At 35.3% G+C, this 17,596-nt stretch overlaps 2 long non-coding RNA genes across 2 annotated transcripts; both read right to left on the reverse strand.

Moving 5' to 3' along the window:
- Positions 1-2,333: 2,333 nt before the first annotated feature.
- Positions 2,334-5,988, reverse strand: LOC136803210 (uncharacterized). The gene is made up of 6 exons (XR_010846105.1): positions 5,890-5,988; positions 4,151-4,179; positions 3,809-3,871; positions 3,487-3,669; positions 3,253-3,349; positions 2,334-2,475 (listed from the first exon to the last, which is right to left on the reverse strand). It is a non-coding gene; the product is annotated as an uncharacterized lncRNA (long non-coding RNA).
- Positions 5,989-9,625: 3,637 nt separating this feature from the next.
- On the reverse strand, positions 9,626-10,054 carry LOC136803269 (uncharacterized). The gene is made up of 2 exons (XR_010846120.1): positions 9,850-10,054; positions 9,626-9,663 (listed from the first exon to the last, which is right to left on the reverse strand). It is a non-coding gene; the product is annotated as an uncharacterized lncRNA (long non-coding RNA).
- Between the last annotated feature and the right edge of the window lie 7,542 nt (positions 10,055-17,596).

The following is a 17,596-nucleotide window of genomic DNA, read 5'->3' on the forward strand; positions in this document are numbered from 1 at the left end:
AATGATGATTTTGATAATTTCTTCTTGCTTTTAATTTTATCACAGCTAAAAATGAGAGGAATAAAACAGGATTTTTCCAAAAAACAGGGCTTCAACAAACCCTGAATTATTACCTTATACACATGACATGGGTCCATCATCATGGCTTGAAACATTTTCATGGTAATGGTACTCCAAGTTTGACACTGCAACGCCTTTCGATCGAAGCACGGCTGTATTGCTACGGCTTGCTCAGGCAGTTTACATTTAAAAAATAATGGAGATAATTTCTAAACTTTTTTCAGAAAGTTGCCGGGATTAATTATCTCCATAATCAAAATCAACAGAAAAGCAGCATTTCACAAAAAAAAGACCGACCATCGGCGAAATTTAAGGGCCGTGCAGACCGTCTGAACAAAAGGAACTCGAGATGTAAACATCGGGCCGTTTGTTTTGGTTAAAATTTCTGTAAAATAGCGAAGCGAAGGAATATTTAGGTATGTAAAAGGAGGAAAAGAAATATGGAAAGTAACATTTGTCACGGTATAAACGTATTAAAAATCAATATTTCTGGTGAAATTTCTTAGCGTCAAAGACTCTAACCCACCCACCCCTTCGCGTCAATTTGACGTTAGTCGTGGGAAGAATCGATATGTGAGTGACCCCTTAGGAACATTTGGCGAGTTCCTCTACGCGGCCGCAATCAAAAAAATCATAACATCACTCATTAAAAAATGGCGTTCGTGTCTTTTCGCACTTATTTTAGCCTAGGCGATGTAGCAAACATAGTAAGTATAAGCACACTGTGCTTTTAATTGGCTGAGATTTTTTTTTGCGTCGGAAAAACTTTTTCAAACTTTCAGCGATGATTGACCAAACTGTTACAATGAAAATTATCCAGCGCATTTTTTATCTTCTTACCTTCTTCATTTTCAATGAAGCACTCAAGGTTTACTGAAGGTAAGCACATAAGATATTCTTATAATTAATAATATTCATTGAAACACGCTTCGTTGTGCGCTGCGGTGGAGTGCATGACGTAACTCGCGCGGTAATTAACTCGCCTTCTGTTGGAAGATCATATTGGGCGTTTTGGCGTTACCACCCTCAAAGCAGCGGGCGCCTTTGTCTTTCCGCAACTCTTTCCACCATTTTAGATGGCCTTAACAATAGATCCAAAAGGGCGCCATAATCTTGGAAGATAATTTGTTTTGGTCTCCATCTTTGGGAAGTAGCAATGTTTTTAGTTGTTTTCGATGGAAAAAATGGTAAGAAACTTGAGTTACAAGTGTCATTTAGTTTTTGCTGGCTTATAGAATGGCAGGATCCTGGATGGTTTCCCTAACTGAACATGTTGGCCACACAACAAGTTGGCCACACAACCACCTTTGCTACCACTTTTGTTTACATTTTTTTTGCTGATGAAGCATTTTTAAAAGCGCGGGATATTTCCGACCATTAAATTTTCAAATTTTCAGAGTTTTGGATATTTCCAACCATCAAATGATAATTCCGACCATCAAATGATATTTCCGACCATCAAAAGATATTTCCGACCATCAAATGATATTTCCGCCATTACGCTATGATATTTCCGACCATTAAATTTTCAAATTTTCAGAGTTTGGGATATTTCCGACCATCTAAAGATATTTCCGACCATCAAATGATATTTCCGACCATATTGCGCTATGATATTTTCGACCATTAAAGATATTTCCGCCCGTCTACGGAAAAAAAATTTGCCTCGCCGCTCGCTCATGTGTGAAATTTGAGGTAGCTGCTTTATCAATTGATGGCTGGATATTATGCTGACAAAACAAATCTAGCACCATCTGAGCAGCTTTCCTATATTTTCTTTACCACTTTCGATTTCAAAATGAGCCGATTTTATCAGAAGCAGCTAAATGCCGAGAAAACGCAAGTCGTCATTTCCCCGAATTTCCCGATTTCCCGATTAAATCCGAAATCGGGTAGTATATCATTTCGGGATTCACTTTCGTTTTCGGACTTGTTCGCGAGAGTTTGCGTCATCTCAGATCTTAGCTTTTAATCAAGTATAAAGTTAAATCACGAGAAGACGCAAATTACTATTTACATGCTTTTTATTATAAAATAACTATAACGTGGTTAACTTCAACATTGGCTCGACGTATACGTGTGACAGAGAAAATCCTGAATTATACAGAGTGAGGCTAAATTGTTAACTTTGGGTGATAAACCTAGTTTTCGGACACTTAAAAAAAGAAGGGCTCAATGGTAAACCAAGAGATGATTGGAACAATATTCTGAATAAAAAAGTACTAATCTGAACCAGGCAGTTCTTTGAACAAGAGAGAAAACGGAAAAACGAATAAGTTGTAAATAACTGGTTATTCTTTCTTTGTAAACTATCATAAAGAACTATCATTAGTCTATTTGCGAGGTCTTTTTCTGAGACTTGGGCATTTTTCGCAGACCCAATATTCCTCTTCTTGTTGCAGCTTGACGCAATCCCTGTGTAAATAAATCGATTATCAATTTTATCATCATAGCACGAAGATGGGCAAACAGTACAACGACCTCAAATTAGTATAGCGAAACTAAGATTTTAACGAGGAAAGGAATTTTGTGTCAAAATTTGCTAAAGATTCTTAATTTGATTTTGTTTTGTTTTCGGGCTTTTTCAAAGGCAAAATTTGACTTCAAAAACTTAACTTGAGAACAACTGAACCGAAAAGTCTAAAAATTATATACCAACAGTTTTTGGGTTCTTTTTAAGAAACGCACTTCAGTTTTAAGAAACATGAGGCTCAGAATGCCTACTCTTAGGTGCCAAATAAACGGGGGGGTTCGAATAAACGGGGGGGTTGGAAAATTTTTGAAATTTCAATAAACGGGGGGGACCTAATTGCCAGGAGGGTTGGAAATTGTACTTATGAAAACCCAAAAATAAGGTAAATATAGGCTAAAATCAGGCTTTTTGGAGCAAAATAAGGGTGACTTCTTTTAGCCAACTGAAAATATTCTTTAAAATTAATAAACGGGGGGGTCCTAATAAGGTCCGGGGGGGTTGGAAAATTTTCGAAAAATTAACAAGCGGGGGGGACCGTTTATTTGGCACCTAAGAGTAAAAACTAAGAAACATGCTGAGGCTGGTTATGTCAAAAAGTTCAGAAACATGTAAGAAACATTTATGGCTCAAAAGGCCCATTTCTTAAGAAACTTTAAGATTGCTTGGTAAAACTAGTTTCTTAAGAAAAATGTGTACCCAGTATAATGCTTTTAACTTACATATGATACCAGACGTTGCATAAATCACATTCAATCATTCCAATATATTGGCTGGTTTCACATATTGGACAGCTCCATGACTCGGAGAGATCAACAACTGAAAATAGATATGGATAGTTTTAATATTTGAATTTCGGAAAAATTCACCTCATTACTAGTGCTCCCGGGGTTGGAATGCATTTCATGTGTTCAGAGAAAACGAGGTACTCTCATGAATAGAATTATTAATCGTACCTTTCTTCAATACTTTTATCCAAGCATCAGCAGAGAGTAAATCTTTTATCGATTTGATGTCATCTTCACTCAACAGAATAATCTCATTAGGTGGGTGTTGTTCATCAATGAGAATTCGATCGCTACTAACAGGCAAGGTCTTCAAATCGTCTACACCAAAATAACCAAGGACTATCTTTTGAACTAAAACAAAAAAGACAAGAAATAAGAACGATGCTTATTTGATTTTGATGGATGTGCAATGATTTTTAAAACTCAGAATTGACCTTATTAAAAGTAATTGAAATTCTGTCCATACGGGGAATATTGTTCTAATGAATACCTTTGCTTAATTTGGTTGCATTTTTTTTTGTTTTCGAGCTGCCTTCCTTGCGAGATGTGCTAGCTGTAAAGAAAAATGAAATGTGCAATAAAATCGCAGTATAACACTTTACTTACTGGGATTGCAACGTTGTGAACGTTCTAAAAGCGTCGAAACAACGTTGTGTGAATGACATGACTTCTTACACCTACATTGATAAATAGTCAAATTTTTCACGAATGGATTTGCAGCCTACTGTTCTTTTTATCACTTGTCGCGAATAGTTTCACAAAGAGCCCCTTTAATACTCCAAATTACTTATTTTTGGTGTTAAATAATAATAATTTAAGAATATTTACTTACACTGTATCTTTGAAGTGAAATTGTTGAACCTGAAAGTGACATTATTGGGAATTCATTATAGGACTTTTTAAAGTTGTCATATGCAAAGCTGTCATGTTGGATGTATATTGTCTTTCTGTCAAGTGAGCTGTCTCGTTGTATGTAATATATAATGAGAGATGTGAGTTATTGTATTGTATTTGTAAGTTCTTTTTTATCTTTTAGTCAATTGTCCTCCACTCATGTCAATTTGTCGTCAATACTTTGTCAGTAGGTGCTTTTGTGATATTTACACCACATATTTTGTGGTGTATTTTTAAATTAATTTTGAAGTAAATATTACTTGGTGAAAAATAGTTATGGGTTTGATTGAAAGTTTGCCACAGCCAAACTCTCCCTCCGACAGTAAGTGTCTAATGTTAACAACCCTTTTCTTATTTTGACATCCTTCTTTAGAGAGGAATAATAGGAGGGTCGGAATAGCTGATTGAAACTAGCACAAGCAATCAGTTGAGGAGACTATAAATGATTCTAACTTCCCTATTATTTCCAGATACCTATCTATAAAGAAGGATGTTGAAATAAGAAGAGGCATGTCAACATTAACCTTATACAGTCAGTACTCGATACAGTCGATAACTTTTTCCTGATCGATGATCAATTGTGATAATCAAATCAATGTCAATCGATGATGGACTGCTGGATACCCCTTCTGATAATCAATAGATAATTTAATAATCAAGACCATTCATAAATCTTCAGATTGATATGTGATCGATGGACCAACCAACTGACTGACAGACTGACCGTCTGGATATAGGCCATTCCAGATCGATGGATAGATAGATAAATATCTCTCAGGCATTACTGTCTTCTCAATTTGTTGTCAACTTGTCAGCATTGTATTGTTGTAAGGCAGCGGTCACAAATAAGTTGTGTTCTCGTCCTCTTGTCCTCCTCCAGCCTCCGTCCTCAGGGGGTTCTGTCTTAACTGAAATCAATAGTTGTTTTCCAGACCCTATCCCAGACGTCCGCGCTCAATAGGATCAATCATAGGAACGGCTCGATGACGGATCGATATGTGATCGATGGATTACTTAACGATCCGGATAGGAGATCGATGGAAGATTCAGCCATTAAAAAGTCTTGAGTATCGATCCTTCGTTGATCTATTATTGAGCTAGTATTTCAATCGAGTATATCGATTCGTCATCGATCGTTAATCGATTCGTCATTGATCGTTAATCGATTCGTCATCGATTGTTAATCGATTTGTTATCGATCGTAAATCGAGTATGAGTCGATAGGGTCGATAGATCGATAAAAGATCGACGATAGATCGATAAATAATCGATAACTAATCATAAGCTTTAAAAAATCTTGAGTATCGATCCTTTATCGATCCCCTATCCGGATCGTTAAGTAATCCATCGATCCGTTCCGATGATCGATCCTATCGAGCGCGGACGTCTGGCCTGCCTATCCCAAAATTTCACTGTTCAGAGGGGTCTAGCCGCTCCATAATTTCCAGGGGGTTAGTGAAAAAAGATTGTCAATACCCCTGTATAATTTTTTTTGGAATAGCCGAATGATCGATCCTGATCGGTCAAAATAAAAAGAAAGTCAAAAGTCAGTCATCATTGCATTTCTGTGTGTCGTGTTATGTTTCGTGGTATGTTCAGCAGACATAGTCATAGACCTATACAACAAGGAATAAATCTTTGAGAGAATCAGAAACTAAATAAAAAAAATATAATTACCTCCATTGCCTAATAATTAATTTCCATCATTTCTAGTGTCTGTACAGGGTAAGCTTGTAGACAGATGAGTTCCTGCAGGTTCCTGAGAAAAAGTCTGAAGAAATCACAAGTCCGAAAACGAAAGTAAATCCCGAAATGATATACTACCCGATTTCGGATTCAATCGGGAAATCGGGAAATTCGGGGAAATGACGACTTGCGTTTTCTCGGCATTTAGCTGCTTCTATTTTATCTCAGTCAGCCGGTCAGTTGGGCTACGGTTACAGTCAAACCTGACCCACCAGACCACCAGCAACCAAAACGAAAATTCGTTCTCTCAGGTAAAAACTTTAAACTAACTTTTGTACAGTAAAAAGCATCAGTGAGTTTAGTGTGTTAATTTTCACGTTGGTCACCTTTTTGTACAAAAAAAGATACGCCATCAGCCTTGATCGGCACAAACAAAAGTTTTTTTACCTGATTCGATTACATACAAAGCCAGACTTCTTTTTTTGAGTGCTCTTGACAAGACAAGCAATTGTTCTTTGTGTAGTTGAGCTATAAAATTAATTATTTTTGAGTAATTTAGAGCTAATTTCTTTTAGCTTTCCAACCATTATATTATATCAGTCAATACCTTTAGCCAAATTAGGAACATTTTTCTTACTTTTACCAGGATTCCTAATTATGAATCCTATTCCTAATTAGGAAGAAATATTTAAAAGTTTAATATCTCTGAAATGAGCTACCGTCAACTGCTCCCAACTTGGGACGAGTGTGCGCAACATAGGACTTGTTGATATCTGGTCTGCATTTTCACTTACTGTAAAATCGAAAGAGAAATCGTGTTTTTTTTTTAATACGCGGTTCATTAAACTCAAATCAAATGACTTTGGAGGTTTGGCAAAATACGACCCACGGCATGGCCCGAACATGTTCGGGCCTGTTCAGACCATGCTCGGGCCACAAAAAAGTATTATTGAATCGGCCCGAACATTTTGTTCGGACCATGTTCGGGCCAAATAGGAATAGGAATATCATAGGAATAGTAGAATTTAATATTATTTACCTTTCCTGGTTTATCATCATCCATTGTTAAATATTTTCATTAGACAAATTCAAAGTTCCAAATACCAGTTTGATTCACAAAGTTGTGTAACAGTACAAAAAACGATCCAGAAAAATTCTGCTTCGAATAGTAGAAGACCACGAGAAAAGGGAACGGGATAAAGAATAAAAAGAAGACCATATTATGTAAGATTCAAATCATCATTTTTAATAATTTTCCTAACTTAATTGGAAAATAGATATATATGATTAACTTTTATATTTGAACAATATATATTTGAATAAAGATGAAGATTTTTAAATTTGTTTGCTAAAATGAGGAATTTAAAATATAAATATTGGGTCCTGAAATTACACGTGCGATCGTAGCAAGTTTTCAAAAATCTGGCCCGAACATGATCCGAAACTGCGCGGGCCACGCGCGGGCCATTTTTAAAAAGTATTAATCAAGAGGCCCGAACATGTTCGGGCCATGCCGTGGGTCAGGGGCGTATCTAGGATTTTTAGAATACCCTGCAAAAAAGATTCAGCTATATATAGTGATTCAGCTATATATAGTGTCTAAGGAGGGCCCACCACGGGCCAGAAAATTTTTTAATTTCGACCCTCTAGATTGGCTAAAACTACCATGAACCAGAGATAAAGAATTAAAATTCATTTCATTTAAACACAAAATGAAGCTGGTAAAAATAAAATCTGCCTCTGCCTCTGCCTCTAAAATATGGAATAAATGAAGGAAAGAGAAAGGAGGTGTAAAAAGATAATAATAATTATCATGAATTTTTTAAAGAACTTTTTGAACTTTACACAAAAAAGAGAAAAATGATAGCAAAATAATACAATAGCACACAAAAGATTATAAATTATACAAAAGTCTTTATCTGATTGTGATGATAGCAATAACAATAATAATAATATTTACTAAACTGTCTAAAAATTTTTAATATAATTTTGATTCTTATTGTGTCAAATTTATTTATCTTATTGCTGCCAAAAGGTGACTTAAATAATTTCAAGCAGATTAATAATAAAAGCCTTTTGCCATTTCAAATGAAAATTTAGAGAAAAAGAGCAAAACTATTTTATTCAGACTGCTCAAGAAAAGAGTATTTCATTAGAAAATTGATTAATGTGATGCATTAAAGTATCCAAAACTAGAATTTGAACTGAAGCTGAAATCTCTATAGTTAGTTCATCTTGAAATTGTAGTCTAGCCCCATGCTGGTGTCTCGTTTGGAACTGTTTGCCAAATCAAGCAGAGAATCCTGTACCAGGGGTAAAAAGCCCCCAATTCAAATTGAAAACAAACCATATGTCATCAGAAACTCATTTATTCATTATGTACATAATGCAGTATGTTTTATGTTTGGTATCAAAATTCAGTTGTTGTGTTATAAATTTTATACTATATAATATATATACATTATGCATCCAAATTCATTTGCATTGGCAATTACATGTCAAAATCAAATTAAGATGTACTTTCCAGAGATGATATTACATGACAAATATTGATATCCAGTTTACAGGGAAAATTTTGAATCCAAAAACTTCCAAGAAACTAAATGTTAGGTACACATCATCATTGTGATTGAATTATTCCATTCTGTTGTTTCCTTTAAGTTAAATATGGTTTCACTCATCTTATTAGCAGACTTTGTCAGTGTTTACAAAGATTTCGTACCAACCACGTGAAGGTGCAAAATAATCCATTGATCTAGGGGCTACTGGACAGTATGATGGCAACTAACCTGAAAGTATATAATGAAGAGGGAATTAGGATTTTTGCAAGCTACACCTACATATTTAACAAACACAAAACAACAAAATTTAAGTCAAACGACAACTGGACAACCAATGAAATTAATCTTATGTAATAACCGGCTGACTGTGGATAACCGCCAACCGTAATGCTTCATGACTGAGCCAATCTACTAAACTTATTGGATGGTTTTTTTTGGTTCCGAGAATAATACTTACGATTCAGGAAAAGTTCTGCACACGTGCAAGGCATCAAAGTGTATCCATCAAACAATTGTTGCCCACAAGATGGAGAGAAATGGAACTGTACAGGCAATTTCCATTTGGAAGAGAACTAAAACAAAATAGAGAAATCATTTTTAAGATTGTCGTGCAGTTTTTATGACCAGTACTTGACTGGCAGGTGCTGGCCCGCAAACTAAGCATAGTCAAATACAATCTGTTTGTGTACCTCAAAATAGTGTGCGAAAAACCGACACAGATCTTTTTCTCTCCCCAGAAAAAATTTTTAACCGGCCAAAACATATTGAGAACATTAGGGTGTCAAGGTCAGAATCACAAAATTTTCAATGTTATTTTTTTCTCTTATTTCAAAATAAAACCACAATAGTTGGTTGTCCCTTTGCCTCTTAAATTGGCACAAATTCATCTCCTGTCGTCAACCTTTTCTTCAGTTCTTAGCCAGAGTGATTGGCCAAACAAACAGTAAGTACGTACCCCAATTGATCAAATATCTTATAAATATTTCATGATTGGCCACTCACTCACCACACACAACAAGTGGATTTGTTGATTACCAAAAATTATGACAAGTCATAGACCATAGGCAGATAAGTAGAGAAAGAGGGGGAAGGGAAGCAGTTTTTCCTGCACTTATCAGATTATAATTGATAACATGCAGGTGTTGCATGGAGTTCACCACTGAGGATTCTCGTACTGACGTATATTTGTAATCAAGGATTCAAACTAAATAGATACAAAGATCCAAAATTAGTTTATATGAAAAAACAAAAATGAATAAATTCTAAGACTAAGTCTATATCAAACAAAGTCTAGAGTATATGAGACTAGGGTATCATACATACAAGAGAGGATAGATTAAAGTAAACAAGAGGAAATAATATTGAATAGTAAATAATAAATAATGCTTACCAGCTTGCCAGAGTGAAAGAACTGTGAAGGAGAATCCAAAATGTCAAAATGATTTGAAGACTATCATTGATTGACTTATGTTTATTTTATTTGATATTTATGTTGAGAAAATGACTAAGTCTTGAGGTGTTGACTCTCTGAGTGCTACATGTCAACTGAACTCTGAAGAAAGGTGGACAAGCTGCCATATTTATAGAAAATCTAAACCAAGTTGGCCATGAATACTAAAATTATGAAAAATAGCTAGTAAATGTAAGTATGATGAACCAAGTTGGCTATCAAACTAAAATTGATATAAACTAGAAAATACAAAATAAATTATCATAAATTATGCAGAAAACCTGGTTTTCACTGAAAATACTGAAAAATGTACTTAAAAGAAACCAGAATAGACACAAAAACAAATGGAAGAGACTCAAGATAAAATGAGATCAAACTTGAGATATTGGTAAATTTTGCAGTTCAATAAGTTCAATATTGGTCAAATTACAGCAGGCATGAAAAATAATAGAAAAAAATGCCACATACCTTACAGATTTGACTTTCCTTGTTGCAATGGATTTCAGAAGATAACCATAAGAAGAAAAACAAACATTGAGATGACCTTGATGGCAGCCCTCAGATGACGAATTTGGAGAGGATCGAAAATGTGCAGGCTTCAAATTCTTCAGAATTTGCGACAAAATAGATAAAATCAGGACTATCTATTCTGTTTTTTCTTCTCCAAGCATCTAAAGCCATTTGACGAGTCTTGACTTTTAACGTTTTGACACTAACAGCCATCAAATCCCGGGCAAACCCTGCATTTTGACCTCATCCAGGTCTTTCTGCAAAATTTTGCAGGGTGCAGGCCTGCAAAACGCTTTTGTACACAAAATCTAAAATACAGACTCGAATTTACGCTTCCTGTAACGCGACTTGATAAACAGTTTTCTTATATTTATCGCGGACTTTAAGTCAGTAAAATAAATCTAATGACACTAACGAATGATCCGGAAAAACAACTCCGGGTAGGCTAAAAACAAGCTGCGACAAAAAAGACTCCGGAGCATACCCTGCGAGTGCATGTTTTGCATTTCGTGGTGAAATGGTGGTGGAATGGCCGTCCCATGTTGCGTAAGATAGTCCCAAGTTGGAGAAGTTGACGGTACATTCGCAAATTCCAAGTATGACCAATAGATTCGGTATACCAAATATGATAACTGTGCAAACAATTGAAAAATTTCATTCGTGGATGGTGGAATTATTAACGCCCCAAAAAAATAATTCCAAATTAGGAATCAAACGAACTGCCGTTTTTATTATCACAAAGAAAAACAGAAAATCAGTTTCCCGCGTTTTATAAATAAATGTCAATTTTATACCAGGAGAAGTGAAGTTTTTTCTAGGGATTATAGCTCGGTCCCCCGAATTTTTTTTCTCCTAATTAGGAATACTAGTCAAAGTAAGAAAAATATTCCTAATTTGGCTAAAGGTATTGACTGTATATAATATGCATATAATATGCAGGTGTAATATTCTACACTTTTGTCTAAAGATTTGTTCCAACCAAGGCCATTTTAAGAAAAATTAGATCCGCGGGACACAAAAAATTTCACAACTCATCTTTGATTTCAAAGCGATGCGGAGGAAAAAATGTTCAGACAGTGAAACTTTCTATATTTATCAGAAAATACCTGAGAAATCCAATAGTGCTACGCTCTGAAATTAATTCTTTCATTAAAGTTATTATTTTTTGCTTTTTATACTTTGGCAAACATTTTCAGCCTGAAAATGAGGACTAGAATTATAGAGAGTGGTATCACTGAAAAATTTAGCCATATAGCAGCAATCACAAATATCTTCGTTTTGCGTTGATGATTTGGTAAATTTGTCGGACTTTTTCTGTCAATGACGTTTCCTTCGTTCAAAAATTTTACTATTGCCGATATTTTATCATAACACAGGGTTGTTTTGGTTGCTGGCTGGCTGGCAGGCAGTTTCCTTCAAGAATACACTCTAAAAATGGATGATGGAGGTCGGACGAGAAGAAGAAAATCCGAACAATTTTACGACCAACCGGCTGACTCACTTTTTACATCCAACGTGCAAGAGGACGCGAAATGAAGATATTTGTGATTGCCGCCTAATGCCCTCCGGGCGCGCTAAAAAACTTGAAATATTTTTCGATGCTTTCACATATCTTGATAATAAAACTACATTTTAGGTTAAGTCATCTGGCTGGGGTAATTATTAGGCTGACCCTAAAAAATTTTTCGTTTCCGGTCCACTGGGTGACGAAAAAAAAAGTCATGCGGGCGGCCAGGAAAAATGTTTTTTGGTCCTTTTCATGATTTCTAATAAAAAAAATTAGGAAGAAAAAAATCATCTCTCTGGCTGTTAGTGTTGCCCCACATTCTGTCTTTATATTTTTTCTCTCTTTCACTGAAAGAAATGTGTTGCTATTAATTACAAAAAGCTGTATTTGTGTTGTTTTTTTCTAAGAATCAACTATATAACTTTTCATTCTAATAAATTGATTTAATATGCATAACACTATTTATTTGATCTTTAACGTCCAGAAAGCATGCTAAATAAACAAACTTTTTGAAGAGTGTTATATAGGAACAATGTAACAGTTTGAATGAGAAGAAAGTTACATCTGTTATCTATTTGATTCTTTAAAAAAAAATGGGGCTGGGTGACGACGAAAAAAAATTTCACCCGGCCGGTGGACCGGAAACTTTTTTTCTTTTAGGGTTGGCCTTACGGGTCAGTTAAAATAAAGGGGTAAATATGGGACACTCCTAAAAATGGTGTTATTATTATCAATTTGGATTCAGATGGAAAGGAATTTGGAGATTTCTTGGAGAGTTGTTCTAGCTGCTAGAAAATGTCTAGTTAGATTATTCTAGACATATAACTTTTGATGTTTCAACGAAAGTTTCACATGTCAAAATCAGTTTTTGTAGTTTTAGAAGGAACTGTTCAATCTTTAGTTTCAGGAAGAGCTGAAATCACTTTGATTCAGTTTGATTATAATTTTGACTGAATTCTGAGATCAATACTATAGTTTGAGATCATATGTCTCATTAACAAACAAGGCACCTTATATCTAAAAAGTGTGTACCATATTATATAGTCAAATCTTAATCTCGGGGTAATTATGGGACACTAAAGTTTCAGTTTGAAGTGTTTACTTTTTATAAGAAAACAAAAAACTCAATTTTCTAGTCTAGAAGAGCAGAAGAGCATAGGCCTTCCCTTAAGGGAATAGGCCTCCTGAAAAAAATAGTCAGGAGAATATCATATATATAAGAAAATACTAGAAGAAATAAAAGTCTAGCTATAAATTCAAATTATTAATGAAATTTCTCCATTGAAATCTATCAGATGCAAGAACATGCCAACATGACTTATCAACGTTACGTTTTTTGAAAAATTTGAAAAAAGATTGACCAAACGTATAGCGAGGGGCCCCTTTAGGGCGCTTCAAGCGGACCCAGCAAGAAATCATTTTTCTTGGTAAACAAAACCAGGGCATTTGAATTACAGGGCCAGCCCATGCTAATTTGACGTTGACAGAGATAGCTATCAATCAAATTCAAACAAACTTTATTCAAAAGCTCAACATTACTAATTCTCTTTACCCATGTCTGGTATCGATTTACGTGACACATGATTGGAACGCATCGATAATGAACATTTTGTAAACTCGTTAACAAACTCTCAGTTAAACTCCAACATTTGACACCATACAATAGAATAGGAATAACATAGATAGGTAGAGTAAACTTTTCCTTTGACAGCAAAATTGACACTTGAATTTGAGAAAATACATTTCTTAAGAGAACCAAATGCGATGCTTGCTTTCTGGATCCTCATTTGAACGTCACCTTTGTTGGAGCAGTCGTTGTTAATCATACTCCCTAAATAAACAAGCTTATCAACGATAGGAATGTGTAACGCTGACCAATGATGATGTCAGACATGTCAAGGTTATCATATGTTTCCAGATTTTCATATTTACTCGATGGCTTTGGACAGAAAAGAACAACTTTTTTGGAGTCTTCTCGTGGCTCCAATGGACCAGAATGTACTTCCATCCCAAAAGGAGCGAGATGTGATATACTCTCCTCAATGCTGGACTCTGCTTCTTTTCGACTGTTAAATAAGGGAGCAGTGTCATCGGCATACTCAGAGTCCTGGAGTTGTAGATCTTCTCCATCATATGCTCGTAGCTACGACCAGTCATGACAACATTTTCTAGTTTGATGGAATCATAACTACACTCTAAGTCTTTCAAAACCTGTAAAGGTTTGCATCTAAATATACTTCAGTTGGTCTAGATTGCTCTATACAAATATTACTGATTGAAGTGTCTCGTTATTACCACCCCCAAATGGGAAAAAAGCTGGGGACACTGTCACTAATTTTGTTAAGTCTTTTAAATGATAGCACTTGGATTTTGAAGTCATCAAGTGGATGCAAAACCTCAAATATCATGACCTTTTTGAAAGATATCTGGATTTTTGGACCTACCTGGAGGTCCTATAAATTAACCTTTGTTCGTCCGTCCGTCCGTCCGTCCGTCTGTCCGTCCGTCCGTCTGTTACCAGCTTTTCTCGAGATTGGCTCATTAGTTTTTTCTGATTTTTGGCACAAAGATGCAAAATGGCAATGCCCGAAATGTGACGGAGCCCGATTTTCGAAAAAAAAATTTTTCCGGCCGAAAATGCCGGAAATATGCCGGAAAAACCGGTTTTTTGACATTTTCTCGAGATTCCATCATTAGTTTTTTCTGATTTTTTTCTTAAAGATGCGTATTAACAATGCCCAAAACATGACCGGGTCCGATTTTTGAGAAAAAATTTTTTCCAGCCGAAAATGCCGGAAATATGCCGGAAATCACCGTTTTTCTGAATTTTCATTAGACTTTTCCTTATAATTGGTTGTTTTTTCATTCAAAAACATTATTAATAGCAATGCCCACCATCAAGCATGTTTCAATTTTCAATAAAATTGATTTTTGAAGCCGGAACTATTAAAAAATCGCCGGAACAACCTATATTCGCGGGAAAGACAGTATTTCTTGAATTTCTCGAGCTGTACTCTATATTTTTTTATGAAATTTTGCACACTGATGCAAAATGACAATACCTAAAATATGACAGAGCCCGATTTTCGAAAAACATTATTTTCCGGCTGAAAATGCCGGGAATATGCCGGAAAAACCGGTTTTTTGACATTTTCTCGAATTTTCATCCTTAGTTTTTTCTGATTTTTTGCAGAAAGATGCGTATGCACAATACTCAAAACATGACAGAGTTCGATTTTTTGAGAAAATTCTTTTTCCGGCCGAAAATGCCGGAAATCGCCGTTTTTGTTTTCTAGAAACCTTCTTTATTAAGCTGTGCGTTTTTCTGATAGTGTATTGTTTTTATAAAGAAAAGCGTTTAATAACTTTTTTACTTTTTTTTCATAAGTCTTTTTCAATAGTATTGATAATTTCTACCAATAGATATGCTTTCATTTTATATATTTTTGTATTTTGACCAGTTATGTCTTATGTGTTTCATTGTTTCAATGTTCATTGGTTAGTTTTGGTAACCAGGTAGGTCCATAAAAGTATCACTTGTTCAATAAAATTTTATACCTGTCCCATATTTTCCCCGAGGGTGTCCTGTAACTACCCCAAAATGTGGGGTACTTACAGGACACCTTTTAAAGTAAATGTTAGGAGCATCTACTAAACTTCAAGGAAAAGTAATAAATCTTGTGTAAAAAGGTCATACTTTGATAAATGAAATATCAAAAGATAGGATCTCTAGGAGTAATATAATGTAAATCCTCCCAAAATTACCCCAAATGACTTTATAATTCAACCTGTTTTAGTAATTTCAGTGTAATTAAATAAATGTATTTTGGGTAAATAATTGATGTGGATGTGGTAATCTTTAAATACTTTTATGGCCCTGTAAATACACTTGACTGTTGTGCGAGGATATCGTCCTATGGATCCATTTTTTTCTGAATTAGGTTGACAGATTAGCAGGTGGATGGAGGAATGTATTTATATATCTGAAGAAGCTAATTAAATTTGTCAAAATGTGTTTCTAAACTCTTAAATCTTCAAAGGTGAACTTTACCATGACCCCAAAAAACAATTTTGCTATTTTTTAACCTGTTTGCTCTTAAATGCAGTTAAATAAGCCCAAAGTTCAAATTATCCAAAGAGAAGGAAAAGTTTAGGGGAATATTTTGTAATTTGGACTTATCTCTAAGTATTTAAGGGTAGAGGGGTTGATGGCAAAGTTGTTTTGAAAAGTTAGTAAAGTTCATCGTTTAAGATTTTAAGAGTTTAAAAGCACATTATGACAGACTTGATCCTTAAATGGTAGATCAAGAGCAGTGGCGTTGTGGGAAAATTTTTCTGGAGGGGCCAAAGCCAATTTTTTTTTAAATGGCGCCCCCCCCTCCAATTTTCCAAAGTGGTGTCCCCACCCACCATTTTCTAAACTTTTACTAAATTCATTTAGGCATAATGAGGAAAGAAATATTTAGTGGAGAAGAGTAGATTTATCTTTGATGAATGGAAAAGGAAAAAACAGGCCCACCATGGTTGGGGCCGACTAGAAAAAATTTTAAAATCAACTGCCAAAAGATACCCTAAATCACTAAATAAAAATAGACAAATTTGACACTTGCTAGAGTGAAAAGAAACTTAAAGAAACAATGTGTTATGCGAGCGAAGCGAGCGAAAAAATTGATATTTTATGATTTCAATATTGTTGTCAGCATATTGGTCTTGGGGCGCAGTTAGATTTTTATTTAATAATGCTATATTATACACAAAAAAACCTTGTAAATTAGCTAGATTGCAAAGAAGTTACCAATTAACTGTATTGCGAGCGAAGCGAGCGAAAAAAAATGCAAGTATTTTAAAATTATCTCAGCAAAATTGGTCCTGGGCGCAATTTAAGGTGCATAAAGTATGATTTTTAAGATTGGGGCGTTTAAAATAAAATCTCTTTTGGCGCCCCTTGCTCTTCGGCGCCCCTTCAAAAAAGCTCCGCTGGGGGGCCATGGCCCCTAGGCCCCCCCTGCCACAACGCCACTGATCAAGAGGTAAAGATCTTGATGAAAGTTTGTACTATCCCTATGAAACTTTCCAAAAACCAAGATTTCATTGTCTTAGAGGACTCATTTTCTGTTCAATCTTGAGTACCATATTTGATTTTCCTAGAAACCTTCTTCGAATGTGATGAGGTATCATGATTTTCAGGTCAAATTTATTTTCTAACTGCCAATGGGCTTTTTCAGAAAAATTGAATATGGGGGAGTGGAGGATATAACAATTTTCAGTGACAAAGTGACATTTGCCCCCCCCCCCCTGGACAACGTGTTTTAACCCTTTGACAAGCATCAGTTGACCCCCTGGACAACCCAAATTATTCCTGGACAAAGGAAATTTACCCCCCGGATAAGGCAAATTTTGATGGTTTTTTGCTACCCCCCATGTACAGACATTTTCTGGAACAGCTCAATTACTGGCTGCAATAAAATGACCTCAGCTCTAGTCAAAAATTGAAAAAAAGCTTTTTCGACCCAAAAAAGCACTTTTGACAACTTTTTTCACCTAGTTTCATTGTTTTGATATGAAAGATTCATCATAGCCCTTATATTACAACAAATTCAGTGACCTAGACCCCTTTAAAGTTTGCCAATGGGCCAGAATATACCAAATTTTAGTCATTTTTTGAGCAAT

This window comes from Clytia hemisphaerica, unplaced genomic scaffold, assembly GCF_902728285.1.
Source record: "Clytia hemisphaerica strain Z4C2 unplaced genomic scaffold, Clytia hemisphaerica genome assembly, whole genome shotgun sequence".
NCBI lineage: Eukaryota > Metazoa > Cnidaria > Hydrozoa > Leptothecata > Clytiidae > Clytia > Clytia hemisphaerica.